This window comes from Trachypithecus francoisi, unplaced genomic scaffold (assembly GCF_009764315.1).
Source record: "Trachypithecus francoisi isolate TF-2019V2 unplaced genomic scaffold, Tfra_2.0 Lachesis_group13, whole genome shotgun sequence".
Lineage (NCBI taxonomy): Eukaryota > Metazoa > Chordata > Mammalia > Primates > Cercopithecidae > Trachypithecus > Trachypithecus francoisi.
In genome coordinates this window covers 92323888-92345911 of record NW_022681458.1, presented here as the reverse complement: position 1 = coordinate 92345911, position 22024 = coordinate 92323888, and the positions used below count along the sequence as shown (strand labels likewise).

Sequence of the window (22024 nt, the reverse complement as noted above, 5' to 3'; positions counted from 1 at the left end):
GATGCCTTCTGCCATGTTATGACACAGGAAGAAGACCCTCACTAGATGTGACCCTTCAGTCTTGGACTTCCCAGGCCCCAGAACCATGAGACAAATATCTCTCTCTCTCTCTTTTTTTTTTTTTTTTTTTTTGTAAATTCCCCTTTCTGTGGTATTCTGTTATAGCAGCACAAACAAAGACAAAGTGTGATTCTCATTTTTTCATCATGCCCTTCTTTATAACAAAGACATTGCTCAAGAAATAGAGTATTTTAAGGGTTTGAATTTCTTTATCCAGCACTCACCTATGCCCACTTCTTACCTAGTCCTCTTCAGATACTTTTTCTAGGTAACTGACCTCAGTTAGTTGTGCCATAGGCCTAAGATTAGAACAAAGCCACTAAACCCTAACAGGTAATATAAAAAATGCAAGCCTGTATGCACCAGCATCACTCAACTAAAGCCTGATCTTTAGAACTAGAAAAGATTCATCCGTGTGTCTTGGGTACATTCCTCTCCTTCCACTAGTGATGCTCAGTTAACTTTGTGTGGAGTGTTTTACCAGACTGAGCCCGTCTCTTTCCCAAGCATCTGTGCTAATCCTGGTGGAGTCCTTGTGGTGAAAACCTCAGACTTCGGTCTTCGTTTTCAGAATTCCTATGCAGAAGAAATTTTCTGTGTTTCTGACTGTGTGTACACAAGGGCACAGTTTTGTGGATTACAGTGTGCATTTGTGGGGCAAGGTTTTGCAGTGTATGTATTTGTACCATGGTAAAGCAGTGGATGGAATGTGGAAGGGTTAGGACACATTTTCTTGAGGCCTTTCCAAGTTGCTAAATGTTTTCTGTAAAGCTCAAGTGTATAGTCAGGCTTGGATTTCCTCTTCTGACATTCTCAGCTGGTGGCATTTGTGCCTCTGGGAGTACACCAGAGTGACTGGAACTGAATGGTTGGCACAAAAATCTTCTGGGACAATGGGTAAAGAAAGATGTAAGATCTGTCTGCCCAGTAGCTGAGAGTTTGGTGTGAAAAGAAAACAAAATCAACTTCCAACTCAGTTTCTTGCCCAGTTACATTCTGCTAGTCAATCAAGTCATCCAATCCCAAATGCTTAGGAATTTTAAGGTGATTCTGGTAGTTTGGAAATTAAGTACACAGGCCAAACATCAGAAGGCTTGGTGAGATGCTCAGTCCTAAGTAAAAACAAGAATTAAACTAGAAAAACATTAATTGTTATAGTATCTCTTCCTGATGGGTTAGTTTATCTTATATGCCCTGAAAAAGAAAAAAATGTTGCATTTGAGTAAGAAAATAAAATAAACTGAAGTGCACATGTGTCTGACGAACATCTATTTTTAGGACATTTTTGAGGTCTTAAAAAAGAGTATAAGTAGCTTGGAAAGATTTTTCAAGAACAACATTTAAGTTGACATAATTATATTGGTTTGGTAGACTTTTACTTTAGGGTAATGGTTTCCTAATTTGTTAGGACCCAAGCAACACTCATCTGTTTTAACCAAAGTAGCTACCCTTTCGTCTTCTTATTGCCTTCTGATTTTGAGGTTCTCTGTGTGATTTCCACTGCAAAAGAACTGGAAGAGCATTCATTAGGTCATTTCTGAGAATCCTTATGGCTTCTCTAGCTGATATAATGGAAGGAAAAGGGAGATAAATCATAGAGAAAACAGTGTGACAGACACTGCTAATTTTCTACCTAAATCATCCTCCTCCCACTATTCTACCCTAATTGTTCCTTACTTGCTGAACCCCAAGTTTACTCTAATACTTGAAGCTACCATGAGTTCAAGGATGGAGACCATCTTTGTCCCAAAAGTGAACCTCTATTGATCTGTATCAATCAGAGTAGTCTTAATTGCTGGCCAGTCATTGTCTCAGGCATGGACATGTGCTCCAACTCTGAGCTATGTGGAACTAGGATCTCCTCGCGGCATCTGAAGAAGACTTTCCTAGACAGAGAAAAGCCTTTCAAGGTAAAATCTGTTTTCTCTGCTGGATTTCTGAACCAGGGTTAGCCACATAATTTGCAGGCGCAAGTGAAAATTTAAAATGTGAAGATCCTTATTCAAGAAGCAGAATCAAACATTTTCCTTTTTTTTTTTTTTCAGTGGTCTCTCCTTGACTTGTCATTGTGGTTTTTATTTGTGCTTTTGGTTTGGGGTACCCTCAGAGACACCTAGAGCCTCGTTCTGCAACTCAGCATGTACAGCACACATTACTCTGACCCCGATTCCCTGCACCTATACTTCAACCTCTGCTGCAGGCAGAGGTGGGCAGCAGCTGTTGGGCAGTGACTGGGAGCAAGTGGCCTAGAACTTGTCCCAGCAAGGATGTCAGGCAGGACTGCCCATGAGTTGGGGCTCTGAACTCTTGGTACATGCTTCTTTGTTCCATCATACTTCACTTACAAAGCACAAATTCTAAGTAGAATGACTAAGAATTCCAATACGGTGATCACAGAGCATTAGCACCCAAGCAGGACCTGCTGAACCTGGGGCCCTACAGGAGAGCACTGATGGCCCACCCTTGAAAGTGGTCCTGGTCTTCATGTCTGGATCAGCCTCAGCTATCTCAAGACCACAACGGAAACACAGCCAAGTTACAGAAGAAAGACCAACAGCACCAGAGCCCTTCATATTATTAAGCTGCTAAATTAACTAATCTTGGAAACTTCTAGACTCAACAATTCTTGTGGTATGAGGTAATAAACCCCTTGTTTTGTAGGCCATTTTGGGGGGTTCTTTTATTAATCACAACTAAAGCATTATAACTGACAGGAAAGACCACATATTGGTGAAAAATGTCTACAGAGGGACTAGCAGGAGATGGTAAAGCTAAAGGAGTTTTGCTCTAATGTTCAAATTCATGTCACCTGCCTTAGAGAATACTGTTCCTGCTTTTCCCTAGCCACTCTGCTGGGCATGAGAGGCCCCCTGTATCCTTGGACCCAGAGAACAGAAAATGTCTTCACTTATACTCTGCCCCCACACATTCCTCCACTCTTGGAAGATTTAACAAGTTCAAGTGAGAAGATATTAGCCAAATACAACAAGAGGCTAAACACAACACCCATGTTGATTGATTGGTGTGTAAGAATTGAGATGACGGAAAGAGGTCACTCTGAGCTTCAGGAATAGCTTGAAGCTAACTAATAAAACAGGTGAGGTTTGTTTTGGGCCCTCCTACCTCCCTCATAATATATTCTTCCATCCTTCAGAAGTCATCTACTACATAAAATTCTGGTTTCATACTTGGTCATTCCTGCTTATGGAGCTAACTAATAAATGTAAGGTACTATCTTCCATAAAGGGTTGGCTGCCCAGTGCCTCAATTTCCTTTAAATGTTCGTGATTTCATGATTCTTCACTGCTTTATTCCTGCCCTCCTACCTGGGACAGTGGATTTTGGGGACCTTGAGAAGTTCTAAATTTATAAAACTCTACTCAAATTTATGGGACTAAAAGAAGATTAATAACATCCTCTGGAAAAAGTAGCTCCAGAGAAAAGTCATATGAAAAAAGGCCTTTGAAGGATGTGGGTTTGATCACATACGTATAGGGAAGCCTTTGGTCCTAGGAAGCTGGTAGTTTTGCACACGTGCAGCTGTCTCCCTCTGGTTGAAGAATGGAATATGATCCTTGGAAGCATCTTTATCCGCATTTTAAAAATGGTTAGGCATGAAGCATGCTTCCCAGATACTTCTAGAGATTAGCATAGGGGCCTATAAATTATGATTCTTTATTCTTATAGGTTGTATACTAGGTTGAAAAATATCCCCACAAAATTTATGTCATCCTCGAACCTCAGAGTGTGAGCTTATTTAGAAATAATTAGCTAACATATAGTCATACTGGATTCAGTTGGGCCTTAAATCCAATGGCTGGTGCCCTTATGGGAAGACAGATGAAGACATACAGAAATGAAGGTCACTTAAAGATGGAGAAACAGATTGAGTTCTATTGCCACAAGCCAAGGAACACCAAGAGCCACCAGAAGCTGGAAGAGGCAAGAAGGGATCTTTCCTTGAAGTTTCAGAGAGAGCATGGATCTGCCAACATCTTTATTTTGGACTTCTAGGCTCTAGAACTATGAGAGAATAAATTTCTGCTATTTTAAGCCACCCAGCTTGTGGTAATTTGTTACAGTGGTCCTGGGAATAATACACAGGTGAAAAATAGAAGTAGACCCCTCATGGGGCACATTGACCATCATGGACTAAAAAGGCTTGAGAGCTGGCCACTGACTGGGCCCTCCATTTCACAAGGGGACATGGAGGAGTATTTCTTCAGCACAATGCCTGCTCACTGTTGTGCATCAGAAGCTGTGTTTACTTTCCGTCTCATATGAGCCCATGAGGTAAGAAATATTGAATTGGATGCCATCTCAAAGGTCAGCATGCCTGTCTATTTATGTGCCATTCACACTCCTCTGGGTTTCTCTCACTCCTACCTTTTCATCAAAATCCTTCTACCAAAGTCTGATCACAAGGTCTTCCTGTATGAACTGGTGAGTTTTTCTCAGTGGCATCGACAAAAAGGTTGAAAGCTGTTGGAAGCTTCCTCCATAGTAGATTAGCAGCACATGGGTGAACCAAGCTCATACATTATTCAGAAAGGAAAAATGTGGGCTTTGACTGAACTTTGAAGGAATCAGCAGCTATTCGAGAGGAGAGTGCCCTATTGTTCTGCCTCACAGAACACAAAGAGCAAGTGGCATTCCTTACAGCATAGCTAATGGAGTGCACGCAGACACTGTGATGAACTGAGCAGTGGACATCTTTCATGAGCTCTGAAATCCTGTGCAGAATGACCTATTGCTGATCAGAGGGAAGATGTTCACACTTTTTTAAAAAATTTATGTAGCATTATAACTCATTACTATCCAGAGGAGGAGGTTTCTGGAAGATAAAATGGTGCCATCTGTGGAGCATGTATTTATCAACAGTACCAGAGTCCCCTTGGAAGGGTTATCAGGAATACCAGGAAGATTAGGTTGACCTTTGGATCACTGGCAGGTCTTTCCCAAAAAACATGGGAAGCCTTTCCTGTGTCATGAAGCAAGAAAAGAAATGGTTGTGTAATTCAATTTTTTTAAAAAATAAAATCAATACTACACGTATTTCTTTGATACCAGAAAAAGATTTTCCAAAATGGGAAAAAGAAACCCTGACCAAAATGTTCAAGTGAAGGCTAATAGGACCTTCAGTCAAGAGCATTTACAAGAATTCTGAATTAATTCCTGGTGAAGTATCTATTTAAAAAAAAAAAAAAAAAAAAGGTAAAAGACTGCTATTATAGTCCTCCTGAAGTCCTATTTTATCATCAATGTATCTGAGTACATCTTGAAGTCATGATTAACTCATTTAAAAGTTCACTTGTGTATGCTTATAACTCCTGTTCACAGAGACCCAAAGAATTTTTCTAGTATTCACTTACTTGAAATTTTTTCTAGCTAAAAATACAAGCAAAAAATAAGCTCATAAGAATAATCAATCTCAGAGACAGAGGAGACAAATAAAGAAAAAAAAAGGTGTTGAAAAGTAGAGAAGATAAATGGATCTGAATAACAAATGAAATTTTCTCTCTGGTCCCAGTACTTTTCTCCCAGGTGAAAGATACTGAATGCTGGCATAGCTGCCACTTCTGATGCGGGGCCAAGGAGATTAATGCAGGAGGAGACCTCTTAAACAGGGGCTTTGTCAAGAATGGCCTACCACATTCATTCATTGGCCCTCTGCCATCTTTAATGTCTAAGCCAGCTAGATCGAGACATGGTTGTGTTTTTAACTAGCATTCAACCTTTAGGTTTTACAATGGAATTATTTCCCCAAATCTGCCACGTGCTATTTTCTAGAGTGGATTGACAATTATTCTCTGGACTTTTTGGTAACCAAGAAGTTCTAGCAACTAACCCTGGTATGAACACCAGAATCTGCAGGGCTGAGAGAGGGAAAGAAAGGCAAAAGTGGACGAATGAAGCTGAAGGTAAGGATTATACAGCTGTTATCTGATGTAGAGCAATGTTATCCAAAATGTAACTTGAGGTGCATTAGAGGCTTGGCCAATAAAATATCAAAAGAAGACTGCCCATTTTTTTCAGTTTTAAATTATTGGAGAAAATACCAATAACCAATAAAAGGAAGCAAGCAATAACACTGAAAATTGCTCTTTCAATATTTGTAAAACTTGGTTCTCTGAATATAATTCTTAAGCACTGAAATAAGAAAGATACTATAATAAAGATCAGTTAGTATTAAAAAGACATCTAAAAAAACCCCTATTGTTTGAAAGTTAATAACCTTGTAATTAATCCAACTGTCCAGGATATTAATGAAAACAAGAATATTTAGTTCAGCCACTCTCAGTAACTCAATAAACTATGTGGGATCAAATTGGTTACTTAGTGATCAGCGGTACTTATAGATTAAGAAAAGTAGGCTGGGCACGGTGGCTCACGCCTGTAATCCCAACACTTTGGGAGGCTGAGGCGGGCAGATCACAAGGTCAGGAGATGGAGACCATCCTGACTAACACGGTGAAACCCGTCTCTACTAAAAATACAAAGAAAAAACTAGCCAGGTGGGGTGGCGGGCGCCTACTCGGAGGCTGAGGCACGAGAATGGCGTGAACCCGGGAGGCGGAGCTTGCAGTGAGCTGAGATCGCGCCCCTGCACTCCAGCCTGGGCCACAGAGTAAGACTATGTCCCCCCACCAAAAAAAAGAAAGAAAAAGAAAAGTAGATTACATTTCAATTTATTACACCATTTTATAGAAACATAGTCAGAAACATAGAGAACTCTAATTATAAATATAGTTCCCACCCAATAAGATCTTTCTTTAAATCCCATTATAATAAATGTGCTGAACACAAGTTTTGTTAAACTTCATGTTGGCACAAGTTTTGTTAAACTTCATGTTGCTTCTCTTCCTTCAGGCGATTTACTCAGCAATTAATTACATTCAGGCTTCATAGTTAGCTTTGCTTCAGGGTTATTTCCCCAACTGGATTACAGACATCTAAAACCACATCCTTTCAGTTTGAGAGGACTTTTTAAAGGTCATCCATCTAATGCTTGCCCTCTACTCCCCACCCATCCAATGAAGGGAATAATTTATATCTGGCTTTAACAATGGCTGGGGAATCTAAAATAATGATCATCTTATTGAAGATAAAGCATCTCAATATTACTGAAGAAATAAATAATATGTTTGAACTATTCAAAATATCCAGTAGCTTCTCTAATGTTGCACAGCTGTAGTGCACACCTTACCCCTGTGAGCTGGGCTACCCTTCTCTAGCTGGGTAAGCTGAGCAGAAGCAGGCCGCCTTGTTACTTAGTGGGAGATCACCCAGCACTGCCATATAATACAGGTCTTCCTGTAAAATAGTGCCTAGAACACAAAGGGAAATCAAATATTTGAGCTATATGGAGGCTGAATATCAAATTTCCCCAACAGTTGCATTGATTCACTTGACTAGAATTCATTCTGGAGAAAAATATCAGATCTGTTGAGACGTTTTATTTTTTAAATAGCTAATTAAGATAGCAAACAATGTACTTGAAATAGTCTTATATTTTGAGCTTCCTGTAGTATAAAATTTCTACTTATAATGCATCTATTTTCTAATTATCTTTCTATAGTATTTAAACATACGTGTTACCAAGGTTACTGAGTAGATAATTTCTGTTGAGTAATGAAATTTTAAATATCTGGGAAGACCAACATAAAACAAATCCCAGTAAATGAATTAAGCATATATTTATTTGCCCACTATGCTAACCATTGTGGGATTCAACAAACACTGAAAAAAAGGTATTATCTTGTTTATATTTTGCCTGGCAAATATTCCTAAATATGTGGATTAAATTGATCTTTCGTCATTACACTTGCTTGATCATAAGGGAAGGAAAGTGATTTGTTAGGGGAATAAATATTTATGTTGATAGTCCAAATTTTGATTTTTAAGAACTGTCACTATTTTGTCATTTTTCTGGTGTTCAGATTTTAAAAGCGCAATTCAATTTATATAGTACTTAAAGAAAAGCAACATGATTTTTTATAAACTTATTTAATAATACCTATAATGCTTAAACTTATTAAGTAATTTGGTAATTTAAGAAATTTGTTAATATTGAGTGAAGCTATATGAATCATTCCAAGTAGCCAGATTTGCCCTAATAAAATTCTTTAGCATTTTTACACATAAAAATTATTTGCAATTCAATACTTCATCCCTTCATTCATTTCATAGACGCTATGGAACTCCTATCACATTCCAAGTGCTGTGTTGATATCTGGAGATACAGACAAGATCAAAGCAGATGCAGAGTCTTTCACATGAATATTTGAATCAGGTAATACGTTCCCCAAATTAGCAAAGTATCTCCCAGATTCTTTCTTTGATGATATATTTGAAATCCTAATGCTGAAAGTTAAATGATCAGGGTTTTAAAACTAGAAGCAGTCATTATCAGAATTTTATATACTATTTATTTTTAAGAACATAAATTGTCCAAGTCTCATTATAATTTTAAGTGAAGTACTTTGGGTAGTCACAAATAAAGTAATGGGCAGGTATTTAGTATTCATATTGTGTGGATTTAAATCTATACTCTGCCACTTGGTATCTCTGGGATTTTGATGAATGATCAAACTCCCCGAGCCTCAGTTTTCTAATCTGTAAAGCAGAAATGATAATGGTATGTAGTGATTAAAACAATTTACTAGTTGTAAGTGCTTAGAACAGTTCCTGGAATATAGAAAATTTGCAGAGACATTTTAATTTTATTATTTACAATTTAGTTAATGGAATGGCTTCAATAATACAGTAAAATGAAGATATTCAAACAAGCAGGAGGCAGGTGAAGAGTATTGGCCTCAGCTTTAGAGACCAGAGGTTAAATCTCAATGCTGCCACAAAAGGGTTCATGGAAGTCAGTAAACAATGCTTTTTTTATTATTGTTATGAAGATACAGTGCGTGGATCCCTCTCAATTGTCTATTCTTCTCTGTCACAAAAATGTGCCTGCTTTTTGTTACCATGTGAGAAGCAAATGAATTGAACTAAATGATTTCTAATGCCTTGTCCACCTCGAAAATTCTACGGAACTGTGATTTCATTCCAATGGGCCATATCAGGACTTGGCATTATTTTCATCAGTGAACCATTTCGTTAGAATTTTTTTTTCGAAATGATATTAGTAAATATTGAAGGAGGCTTCTCTCACAGAGCTCCTTATACAAATTAAAACAGGGCAGTAGAAGGTTTTCAGGTTGGTGAAGTCTCTAGCTTTTAGTCAACCATTCCAAAAAACATTTTCTTTAGAATCCAAGGGCTTGCAATTGTTCGGAATAAAGGATAAAGAAGCTGTTCTGATTTATTAAATAAAAAGAGTACCACATATTTAATTTTTAAAATGTTTCAAAGTGCTTTTGTATTTATTATTTCATTTTTTCTACCTTGACAGTAATTTTTCAGAAGAGAACTTCACTGGAAACCTGACATCCTAGGCTTTGCATTCATTATATGATTTACCTATAAGGAACAGATTACATGTCTTTGAGTCAACTCACTTATATGGTGCCTTTCTCTTGTGAACATTTAAATTGTTTTTTCAAAAAGTTACTCGGGAAAAGTTAGTCCTCAAATAGTCAAGTTATAGTTATAAAAAGAAAAATGAATTAGACACCCAAACACAGTCTTGAGATTTAACAGCCTTTGTAAGCAGCACTTTTATTTCCATACATAGAGTTTTAATCATTGGCACATCCTACTCACAACTATACATTGGAGATTAAATAATTATTTGAAACATTACCATGACATTTGCAAAAGCAAACATACTGGACTAAAAAGAAATATACTAGTGGAAAGAAAAAAAATGTTCAGCTATCTTACATTGCCTTGAGATTTTCTTATTAAAGATCCTTACAATATTGTCACAAATTGAGGACATGTCCAAAAACTGAAAAATGTTAGGAAGGTTCAATTTAGTAGTTTGGTTCATCTTGACTGAACATCATTGCCTGGTAAATCAAAAAAATAATTGTGCAGGTGTCCATTATGAGGATGAAGAGAAATGTTTAACAATAAAAACAAATTGGTCAATACAGTCATTATATACTATCAGTCTTCTATTCCTCAATTTTTTAAATAAAGCAGTGGTAAAATTAAATCAATTAGTTTGCCAACAGATATATATGGAACATCTGCTGTGTGTTTTCACCTGTGGAATATTTCGTAGGTTAAGACATGTCATCTGTCTGTGGTGTGGTTTCTTTTTTTTTTTTTGAGATGGAGTCTCGCTCTGTCGCCCAGGCTGGAGTGCAGTGGTGTGATCTCGGCTCATTGCAAGCTCCGCCTCCCGGGTTTACGCCATTCTCCTGCCTCAGCCTCCTGAGTAGCTGGGACTGTAGGCACCCGCCACCACACCTGGACAATGTTTTTGTATTTTTAGTAGAGACGGGTTTTCACCATGTTAGCCAGGATGGTCTCGATCTCCTGATCTCGTGATCCACCCGCCTCGGCCTCCCAAACTGTTGGGATTACAGGTGTGAGCCACCGCACCCTTCATATAGCAGGAGCGGTCACATGTAAACACGAGAAACAATTCTTCCAGCTTCGTTCCTATCACCTTAGCCCAAGGCACCATCATCTCCTCCCCAGATTTCTGCATGTCCTCTGTTTCTTCATTTGCCCTTTTATAATATTTCTTTTACACAGGAGTCAGTGATCATCCATTACATTTAAAATAAAACCTATACTGTTTAGCATAACAGGAGGAGAAGGGTGAAGAGGAAAAGAAATCATGCTATTTTCCCTATCCCATACTTTTCAAATTTCTCCACAGTCTGACCCTATCTCTCTTACCACATCTCTTGTCACTTTTCACCTTGCCCAGGCTGCAGTCTATCTTTTTCTGCCGTAAGTAATACCGATGGGAGTAGGTGTCCTTATCTGTCTTGTTCTTTGTATCTGCATTGTCTAGAACAACGTCAGGTATGTAGGAAGCATATAATAAATATTTAAAATAATAAGGAATAAAAGAGTATTATGTACTTTCTATATATTGGTAGGCTAAATTTGCAAACTGTTTACAGACATTAAAGAACAGAATAATCATTTATTTTTATATTTATTTATTTTTGAGATGGAGTCTCGCTCTGTCGCCAGGCTGGACTGGCTTCAAGCCATTCTCCTGCCTTAGTCTCCTGAGTAGCTGGGACTACAGGCACGCACCACCATGCCCAGCTAATTTTTGTATTTTTAGTAGAGACGGGGTTTCACCATGTTGGCCAGGATGGTCTCCATCTCCTGATCTTATGATCTGCCCACCTCGGCCTTCCAAAGTGCTGGGATTACAGGTGTGAGCCACTGTGCCTGGCCCAGAATAATCTTTTATAAAATCATAATACATACCAAGTTCAAAAATAAAATAATTTTTAAAATAATTGGGACAGTAAGCATAAGGTAGACCTCATGGGAGGTTAAGCCTTGAGATGGGTCTAGAATAATAATCTGAATTCAATAGGTGAACAGGAGGGATGAAGTATAGCACAGTACAAAACCAAACGTGAGCCAGGAGTGGGAGTAGATGTGTGAATATGGTTGGAAGAGAACATTAAGAAGGCCAAACTGATAGACCCACACATTCAGATTAAGGAAGACTGGAAACGAAGTGTGGATAAGAACAGCCAAACTATTGAAAGACTTGGGCAGATCAGTAAAGGAGATTATAATTAATTAAGTAGGAAAGCAAAATGGATTAAATGTTTTTCAGGAGATTGCCATCATGACAAAAGTAGTGTTTTAGGAAGATTCATCTTGCAGCACGTGGAAGGTGGAATAAAGGAGGTAAATAACTTTAGGCCGGAATACCTGCTGACCAATGTCAATCTTTGAGAATGAGGTGATAAGGTGAGGGCCATAGTATGAAGTGACAAAGATAGTAAGAGAAAGGGGACCAAACCATAGAGGACAAAAACAACCCATGGTGTGAATTTGGGTATGCAAGAAGGGAGAAAGTCAAAGCTAGTAAGACACAATGTGTACTAAAAAATGCCCTTTCCAGCAGGAGACTGGAGACAAAGGAAGCCATATTGCTAAAGGTCAACCTTCTACACCCCAAAGATAAAGGTTACCCATGTGCTTTAAGTTTCTGTATCTTTCTCAGTAGTTGAACAAATTTAAAATATGTCATTCTAGAATCCTATTATTAGATTATAGCTCTTTTAAAGTCTCTCAGTGAGTTATACATCTATATTTATAGCTTTCTTATCATCAGTCAATCAATAAAGTGTTTCAGTATAATTTATAGGCTGTTTGACATAAATATCCATTAAGGTGTCTTCCAAAACACCCCTTCTCTGCCTACTCCATTCACAGAAGTAGATCTGGCGGGCAATACCTGATTGAACACTGACATGGGCACCTGTTTTAAGCTGGTCCAGTTAGAACCTGGCCTTGAGAATTTTAACCAGTAAACAATAGGCAAAAAGGAACAGACGCATGTTCCTTACGGAACTCTAGAGAAAAAATTCCATGAGTTTGTAGTAGTATCCCTTCAAGTGCTTCATTGTTCAAGTCTTTTTTCATTTCTTTTGTCCCTTTTTATCATCTTCTGGTTTCTATTGTATACAACTCAAAGAAATTTAATGAGTACCTAGCATAAAATACTTATAGAACTTGTATCAAATGCGGATGCAGATGTTTCTAGTAGAACTGGGAAATAAGAGCAGAACAAATGTAATTGTGGAACTTGGAAAGAAAGCTTGCACATTAATAAAACCCTTTGCAAAACTCATCTAAAACAGGCAAGCAACATTTGACTCATAAACACAGGATTAGACTTCTGTTTGTCTTTCTCTTCCCAGAAGAGTGATGTTTTTAGTATGACGTTTTCCTACGTTTTCCCAATTTACCATCTCCTTGGTCAAAGAAATAAAAACTTTTAAGTTTGGAGGGTATAAGAACAGATGAGCTGTGGTTTCATTTAAAAAAGATAGAAAGGTATAAAATCTAAATTGCCAGAAATAAAATGTGAGTTAAGACGTAACAGTTTCAACGGCGATGCTAGCTTCCCCTGGTCACTGGGATTCTAACAGTACAAACGCTTAACAGGGTTGAGACACCCACTCTCTTATGGATGGAGAGAATATGAAAACAGCAGAGCCTGTTTTTGTGAATGGCACCCAAGGATGTTTCTACTCACCCAGAATAGTACTTCAGTTCATTAACTAAAATACTTTTGTAATATGGTAGATTGGTTTTGTATTCACTTTACTTTGGAATATTTTATGAGATGCTTACAGAAGTAAGCTTAAGAAAAACTGGGCTTTTAAAATAAGAATCAACAGGGTGGGAGGCGTTGGTATATTCTTTCATTTATTCATTTATTCAAAATATTTCTTATGCTGCCAGGTGTCATGCTAACAAAGTGATTTCATAGACTGTTTGTTTGTTTGATTTAAGGATTTGGTTACTGCTTACATAAATCTTGCTCTGATAGAAAGGCAAACATTAAGCAAAGAATTGTGTAATAATATGATTACAAACTGTGACAAGTAAACTGAAAGTAAAAGAAACTGACAGAAATACTATTTAGTTAGGAAAGCCTCTCTGAGGAAATCTGCATGAGTGTGAAAGAATGACTGCATCTTAGCCAAGAATTGAGGAGAAATGGGATGGGTTTAGAGTCAGGGAAAGGGCATTCTGGAAAAAGTGAAAAACTTGTACAAAGGTTTTATGGCAGGAGAGAACTGAGTGCCGTTGAATAAATGAAAGGGGCCAGAGGGCTGGACCCTAGTGAAGCAGGAGTAGCATACAATCGGAGGAGGCTGGAAAACTGGGGAAGACAAGAAAACAGAGGTCCTTACAGGGTAGGTTAAGGATTTGGGGTTTTATCTTGAGTGCAACAGAAAGCATATCATTGAAATGCTGGAAAGCCTATTCGACCTGCTATGTTGAGAATGGGTTGTTGCAATGAATCAACAGTGGAAGCAGAGAGACCAGTTTAAAGGTCAAGGCAGTAGTCCAAGGAAAAGATGAGATGCCATCCATGGAGCAGCGATGGAGAAATGATAGCTGAGTTTTGGGACTAATGCACTTCTAATCCCCTAGATCATGCCTACAGTTTGACTTGGGAAATTACTTTAAAAAGACATTTAAGGCTAGCCATATGGCATCCTTCCATCACTATTCCATCTGAGGTGGTTTTGCTTGAGTATTTTATTTTGCTTTTTTTAAAAACAAGGTTTTCTATAAAATGTTGAAAAATAAAATATGTGTAGAAAAACAAAAAAGAAATTCATTACTACATCATTTACACGTGTGTACACACACAAACATGTATTTATCTAAAAAATAAAACTATATGAACTGCTTGTCATTGCTGTTTTACACTTAGCAATATGTTATAGATATGTTTCCTTGTTAGATTATGCAAATCCTGATTCTTTCTAATGGCTTATTAGTCTTCTTACTCTATGAATCAACTATAACATATTCAATATAGGAATTTAGGTTATTTTCAAATTTTTGTTACTACAAATAATGCTGCATTTCTATTATTAAAAATTATCCTTCAGGGGACATCGTTATTTCTGAACACTTTTATAAACACTCTAGAAAATATTTCTGTAAAATTAATTAGTAGGAATAGAATTGTTAAGTCAAAGGGTTTAAATACTACATAAACGTATAACTATTGGAAAGTTGCCCTCTCAACTCTTTTGGTTGAGATTCCAGCAGCTTTAAAAGTACTTTCAAAAATACTGGACTTTTACTAATCTGATAAGGCTAAAATTATATCTCACTGTTGATTTAATTTGCATTTAAATGACCACCAGAAAGGTGGAACATTGTCCTACATGTTGATAAACTACCTGTATCTTTTTGTCTGAACTTTTTGTTATACCCTACTTCCTTTTTGTGTTATATTGTTTGTCTGTTTCTTACTGTATTGTAGCAACTCTTCCAATAGTTGGGATATTAGCCTTTGATGATGATATTTGATGCACATATTTTCTTTTACACAGTTTTGTCTTTTCACATCCTCTTATAGGCTGTTTTATAGTGAGGAGGTTTTAATTTCATATTTAGGGAGTCAAATTTGTCCCCTTTACAAATATTTCAACTTTGAGGTTTTATATCTGAATCTTCCTTACCTACTATATATCATTAAATACTTCAAAATAAGAGAAACATGCATAATGTGTTCACTGACTTAGAAGCGATGGGCTTGAATTTCTAACAAGAAATTACACACATAAAAACATGGAGCCTGATAATATCATAAACATGGAATTGGTTATCTCTCACTGATATAATTCACTAAATACTATCTAGGTGCTAGTCAAAAAGTTGAGGTTAATTGTTACCTGATTGTCCTAAGATAACCTACTCTTAATTCATGAGAAAAATTGCTTCCACTTTTATAGGATGTTGTGAATTCTGGCCTGAGGACACAGCCTACACTCCCTCTTTTAAAAGAATCTAGTGATAAACATTGTTTGTGACTTCTGTCTCCAGTAGCCAGTTCCTAAGCTTGTTATTACTAGGATCTCTATATGCATTTAGACTAGAGACAACTGAACAAGTATTACCAAATCTGTGACAAACAAGAAGTAACTCAGTTTGATGATAAGCTGTGATTAACAAAAATCATTTCAGCTACCTTCTTCTTGAGGTATCATAAATGAATGCATTAAAATAACACACAACCTTGAACTATAATTGCATTGTAGTTCTTTGAAGAGTGATCTCTCAGGTTCCTGATTTCATGCTCCTCAATGTAAAATGCTTCTAGACAGCATAATGTATTCTTTACCACAGTGTTCCTTTTGATGATTCAGTGCAAACTATAGCAAATATGTTCAACATATTATGGGAGCTTGTTTGATAAAGGCAATCAGGTCCCAAATGTTTCTGAAATGAAATAATCGTATTAACTTGACTCGAAAGATTTTTTTTTAAAGATAAGTTGATGAACAAGATAGAAACTTGCAAGTTCTTGAGGCCATTGGGAAAAGTATTTCCATGGTTCTACTAGCAAGGGAAAAAGGAAGATATATGTACTCAACATCATCTTTGATAATTCCATTCTATTTGCTTCCCCAACTGTGTGTCATAAAAGATTCCTACAATATTCCTGGGACCACAAAAATAAGCCCTTCTAATCAAAGAAGTTTGGGGAACATGAAACTAAAAATAGTTACAGCTGGAGAGCTGTATTATAGAAGAATCTCCAGGGCCTTTAAGATGTTGATACTCTTCATTAATCTCTAAGAGAGAATATTGTTTGTTGCTTTCTGAAACCAGAATTTATTTTCCAAAAAATAGGGGAAATACCTCTGAACGTTGCATGGATTTTAAGAACAACAGTCTTGGATAGGCTGCCCCACGGCATTCATTTGTCTTAACTACACTGACTTCATGTCTTTCCTCTAAGACTAGAAAAATATTAGCTTTTTGTTCATCTCTTCTAAGATTTACCACAGGCCTGACATGCTACCTATGGTCTTCACGTTATCCTTTTAATTTCTGCTTCTTTACCTTTTCTTCATATGAAAATGTTTAGGATTTCTTCATACAAAAATGCCAGTATTGTCACTGTGCTGGTTCAGTTGTTTATGCGTATATTTTATTGCCCATTTTATTTGTATGTACTAGTAGGTTTTAATTTTATGTTTCTTGTTAAACCATCAATACCTTCAAATTACTAAAACATGTTCTCTATTTTCCGTGTAATTACTCTCCATCCTCCCCCAGCACACACACACAGTCTAGAATAGTTCTCTGCCCAGCGTCGATTCCAGAAGATGTAACTGCCTGATCTACCTAAGAGCAATGTGCTGTTGCTGTGTGGGCTGCATGAGTATGAGTTTATGTGCATGTTTGTGGATGGTGACTGCCTCCAAGGGCAACACCTAAAGCAAAACGGAATCAATATTCAGCAGACTCATTTCTTCAGCAGCTGAAATGAACCTGCAGGAATCTTGCTGTCACTGATACGTTCTTGAACGCCTGCAACTATAAATTCACCCACCCACCTGAACACGCTCAAGGGAAATAATTTTCTCAGCTTTGGAATGCATCCCCCTCACAGTGGGTCAGATAAAAAGCCTTGAAGCAGTAACCAATGAGTAATGAGAGACTGAGAGAGTTGAGTCCAAGTGATTTTTGTGGGAACCTTCAGTAGGCAGAGTGTAATGACAGGATTGAGGCTTAAGTGCTGCTCTTGAATATTCACCTTCTGCTGTTTCATATGTCATTCCTCTGCCTTGTCATCAAAAGACAATAAATTCCTTTCATTTGAGGGGCTAGAGAATGGGATGCTTTGGTTCATGCAATATTCTGGTTCCTGAGTACCGTCCCAATAGTTTAATAGTTAATTCTCATTAGCAATCATTCTGTATTTTACTGGAAGGCTTTGGAAATAGTTATCTGGATGAATCAAGGATATTCAAGGTCTTGCAATGACAGGGGCAACATCAGGACATTTCCATGCAAAGCACTACACGCACACACACACAAAAAAAGCCAAAACTGTTCTGACCATAACACATGCTTTAGAAGTTGTTAATTTGGAAACAAACCTTATTTCCATTATTTACATTGTCCATGTCACCCACAAAAATGAACCATGAATTAACTTTTTTCTATGCCATTTAGTTGGTGTTTCTTTTTCTATGCCATTTAGTTGTTTGGTAGTAAAAAACAGAGTTTATTCTCTATTAAGCAGTTTTCTGTGACAATAATGAGCCTATCATTGCATATTAATTTTCAATTGAAGTGTTCTGGCCAAAGAAGCAGGCTGTTGTCCAGAATGAGAAATTGCTGACCCTTCCTGGGCTTCTCGCCACTGGAAGTGTGCTCCTCCAAACATGAACACAGCTCAACCCCACTTAATTCCTTAGAGCAGATGAGGTCATATCCTGGTGCTGTAGCGCTCTGCTCTGTACAGTCCCAATAATCTGACCATTGCTTGTATGAAAAGTAATGCTCAGAATTTTAGATTGTACAGCTAGCTAACAGAGGAGGGTACTGTCTGTGTGGGGAACACTACGTGATTCATATTTTCTTTGAAAAATTAGAGTCATATTTCTCTGGTGTGTCAACAGTGATGACTGAAAGCAGATTGCAGATTCTTTGTACTAAACTAGAGGGAAAATGTTGAGGGCGGGGGGGAGAGCACAGGACGGCAAATGAGAGAGTTCTCTTCCAGCAGGGAGGACGATATTCCTAGCAAATATACCTAAATCAAGTGCATAGTCCTTGGAATGTAACAGTGTAACCTCATGATGTGAGAGAGGCCACAGTAAGAGGAAAATGTGAACAGAAATAATTATTCTTGGCTAGCTAGGAACAGAAATGAACTGAGGGCATTGAGGACATCTGAATGTTTGTGTGAGGCAAGAAAACAAGGACACACATTGAGAGAACAGGCAGGAAGAGGAAGATGCTGTTCCCGAAATAATTTGGTGCTGGGACTTGAGTGCTGTACTAAGACTCTCTTGTCTTCTCTTTCCTTCCTCTGTGGTCATTCTGCTTTGATCCCATCAGCATCTCTTCAAAGACGCAAGACCCAGTTTATCCCTCTGCCAAACATATATTACACCTGCCAAAGTCAGATGGGAGAATATGAGCCCTATCGTCAAAACGGTTTCTGTAAATCTGTTAAAAATACCTGATTCTATAGTCCTCCAAGGGAGGTGGGCGGTGGGTGGTGGGTGGAGGTGGCTGTCATTCTCTAAAGAAAAGAGAAGCTTGGGGAGGATGTTGAAAGAAGGAAGGAAAGTGATCTATCCTCTTCCTCTTTAGGAAAGTAGCTCTCTAGATGATCTCACATCTTACTGATTCCCATAGTGTAGGGCCCTCACGGTCACCTTATAGTTCCTTCAGGCACCAAATCACAGCACTTCACTCCTTGCTGACCTTGTTTTCCTACCAGGCTTCTGGAAGCTTCATTAGATGCATCTGCCAGTCCCTACCTCATCAGTGATTTGCCCTCAAACCAAGGCTAGAACAGAATCTAGGGGCACTCCAGGGAAACAAGTTCCACTCAATCCTGCATCAAGAAGCACATGTTAGGAGAAAGAGGGATTCACTGTTCCTTCTGGAGCTAGACAGAATTCCAGTCATTCCATGGAGAACTACAAGATGCATTAAGCAGCTGTTGCCCCACTCCTAGACAATGTGCACTTTCTCTAAGAAGACACATCTAGCTCTCCAAAAATGGCCTAACATGTGCAATCAGCATCTCAGGGGAGAGGCTACAGAACTGAGAGAATGGATGAGGCTGATTGTAGAAGGTGCAACTAGGGTGGTGAATTTGGGGACATTATATATACCATTAATTTCTACGAATTGAATCAAATGCGATTTTCCATGCTGAGGCCTATTAATTGAAAAAAAAAAAAAAAAAAAAAGGAAGAAGCAGCAGCAGCATGAATGGTGCTGAGGATGACTGGATGCCCCAGCACACAGAGCTGTTCTTACTGAAACCATGAAATACTCTTATTAAATGAAGTTAGAGAGAATATCCAGCAGGGTTCCTCTATTGCTTTTCAGGAAGCATTACAAAATGGCAGGGGTGGCAGTCTTTCCAAATTATAGAATATCAGGCTGACAGCCCTAGCATCATGGGCTCACAAAGACCTCATTGAATGTGACAGGCTGGAAATCTAGGTGGCATAATGAGGCACATAAGCAGTATTTTCAAGGGTGCTAGCAGCTATTTCATAGCTCTTTTCCCCCAAGGCATGTAAGCTTCCCAAAATCGTCTGTCTATTTTCATATATTTTCTTTTTCTTCATTGTTCTTCCCCCTATATCTAATGCACTGACATTCAGTGAGTTCTGCCAGATTTCAAATATATACATCCCTTCAGGAAATAAAAGATACTCAGACTTCTTGACCATTTGAATTAAACGTGAACATCTTACTAGAGGATATATGATCACAATAGTTGTTTTCTAAAGATAGTCTCATGTAAGATTTCTGGCTTGCTTTATTCAAGAATTGTATTCTGTTTGACATCATCAATGTTACCTTGCATCAACACTTTAAAATTCTTTTAATTAAAATAAGAAATCATCAAGGTTTATATATGACAACTACCTATGATATTTATTATTTTAGAGATGGGCAATATAGAATGAGATTGACACTGTAAATAACAAGGATGGTGTGGACTGGACGGGGATTATATAATTGAGACGTCCCAGTTTTCTGCAGAGGCTGACCTCAATTATACATGGAATGAAGTATCTGGATTTACTGTTTCCATGATGCACATTTAGGAAAACATTATAGCTTAAATGTAGAAAACTTTATGTACAGATATGCAATGTATAAGGAACAGATAAACTATGAAGTTAACCTTTTTATTTTACAGACAATCTTTCAAGCATATTTAACCATACAGTTTTGGTGTTCAATGAATGAGTTTCATTTGTAACATGATACTACACGAGACTGTAACTATCATTACTTTTTCCAAATAAAGCCTTTAGTCATCTAAGCAACCACGGTGGAGCAACCACACAGCCATCTTCAACCACCACAAGAGCTGGGAGTTGAAAGAGACCCATGCTCCATCTGGCATTCTGTGTATTCCCACACTTTGCGGGGGGAAAAGCAAGACTTAGTACAATGAGCAAGTATAATTTTGAATTTGTAGATCTGAGTTGATGATCCATTTCCTGACCTTTTCAGCAGCAAGTCCTCAGAAGTATTTCAGTATTTTCAGCTATGAAATTTTCAGCTATGAATATTTCAGCCCTTTCTCACGAAGTTCTGGCTATGAGAATCTTTCTGAGTGATCTCTGATTTATTCCTTTTCTTCCTCTCCTCTTTTTCTTCTTTCTCCTTTCTTCCTGCTCTGGCTCTCTCACTTTCTCTTTCACTAATGTTGGGACCAATATTCCTGAGGGTGGCAAGCAGTTCACTGTGGGAGACAGTCACTAACCTCTGGCCCAGAAAAGGGGACTTCCATAAGTGTGTGTGGATAGGCAGGACAGGAGAACAAAAGAATGACAGACGATGTTTCCTCAGAAAGTCCTGTTAACCCTTGTCCCCTAGCTCAGCCTAATCGCATTGCTCTGCTCGCCTGAACTTCTAATGGAACCTGTTTTCACTAACTAAGGCACTGTCTCTGTTAAGTCTTCCTGAGTACTTCCTAGAAAAGGTCAAATGCAAATAATGATGTTTTACAGAAATATTGTACCTTCTCTCCTGTCACCTGGAGTGTAAGAGACACAGTCACAACTGCAATGCACATAATGTCTCACATTAGTCAGACAGGAATTATTTTAGGGATAAAATTCTTCCTCCTCCTCCTCATCATCATTGCTAGAACTTCACTATGCTGCTTTTACTGTGTCCTTGGTAGAGTGCTAAGCACATAACCCTCAGTATATTATTTAATTCACCAACATTATGAGATAGGGGGCATCAACATTCCCATACTGCAGCTAGGGAAGTCAATATTCCCCAAGGTCACACAGCTAGAAAAGATGAAGGCAGAGTGCAATCCAGACAAGTTGACTACAGATCAGCACCGTAAACCACCCACCATGATCATAGCAACAATGGACTTCTCTTTCATGCAGAACAAACTTCTTGCCCACTTCCCATTTCTAATTGACTACAGCAATTGCAATTCTTGCTGAACCATTCTCAGCGTGTTTGTGTTACTTGAGGCATCTGACTGTAGGCTCTACCTATAGTCCCTGATGCCAACTCTACTCTCATTTCTTGCTTTGCTGTTTTCTTGTAAAGGCTGTTGTTTCTTTGAGTCCCCCTTTCTTCATCTTTTGCTGCCTCTCTGGCCCTGAGAAGTCATTTAAGTTTTGTTTTACCTGCTTTCTTCGAATGAAACCTTCTTTCTTGTAGCTCTTTTGTCCCTGTTTGCCCCCCTCCTTCACCTCAGTCCTCCCTTTCTTTCCTTTTTAACCAGCCCAAGGCCTCCTCCACAGGAACATTAAAGACTGGGAAAACACTTTACAAATTATAGAGTATTGGA

General features: G+C 38.1%; 1 long non-coding RNA gene across 1 annotated transcript in view; it reads left to right on the top strand.

Annotated features, from left to right (window-relative positions):
* Positions 1–2482: 2482 nt before the first annotated feature.
* The window catches only part of LOC117095402, a 31415-nt gene continuing 11873 nt past the window's right edge, over positions 2483–22024 (top strand). The window contains exons 1-2 of the long non-coding RNA XR_004441959.1: positions 2483–2698; positions 8251–8353. This is a non-coding gene — a long non-coding RNA (uncharacterized LOC117095402). The remainder of the gene's footprint in view (positions 2699–8250; positions 8354–22024) is intronic.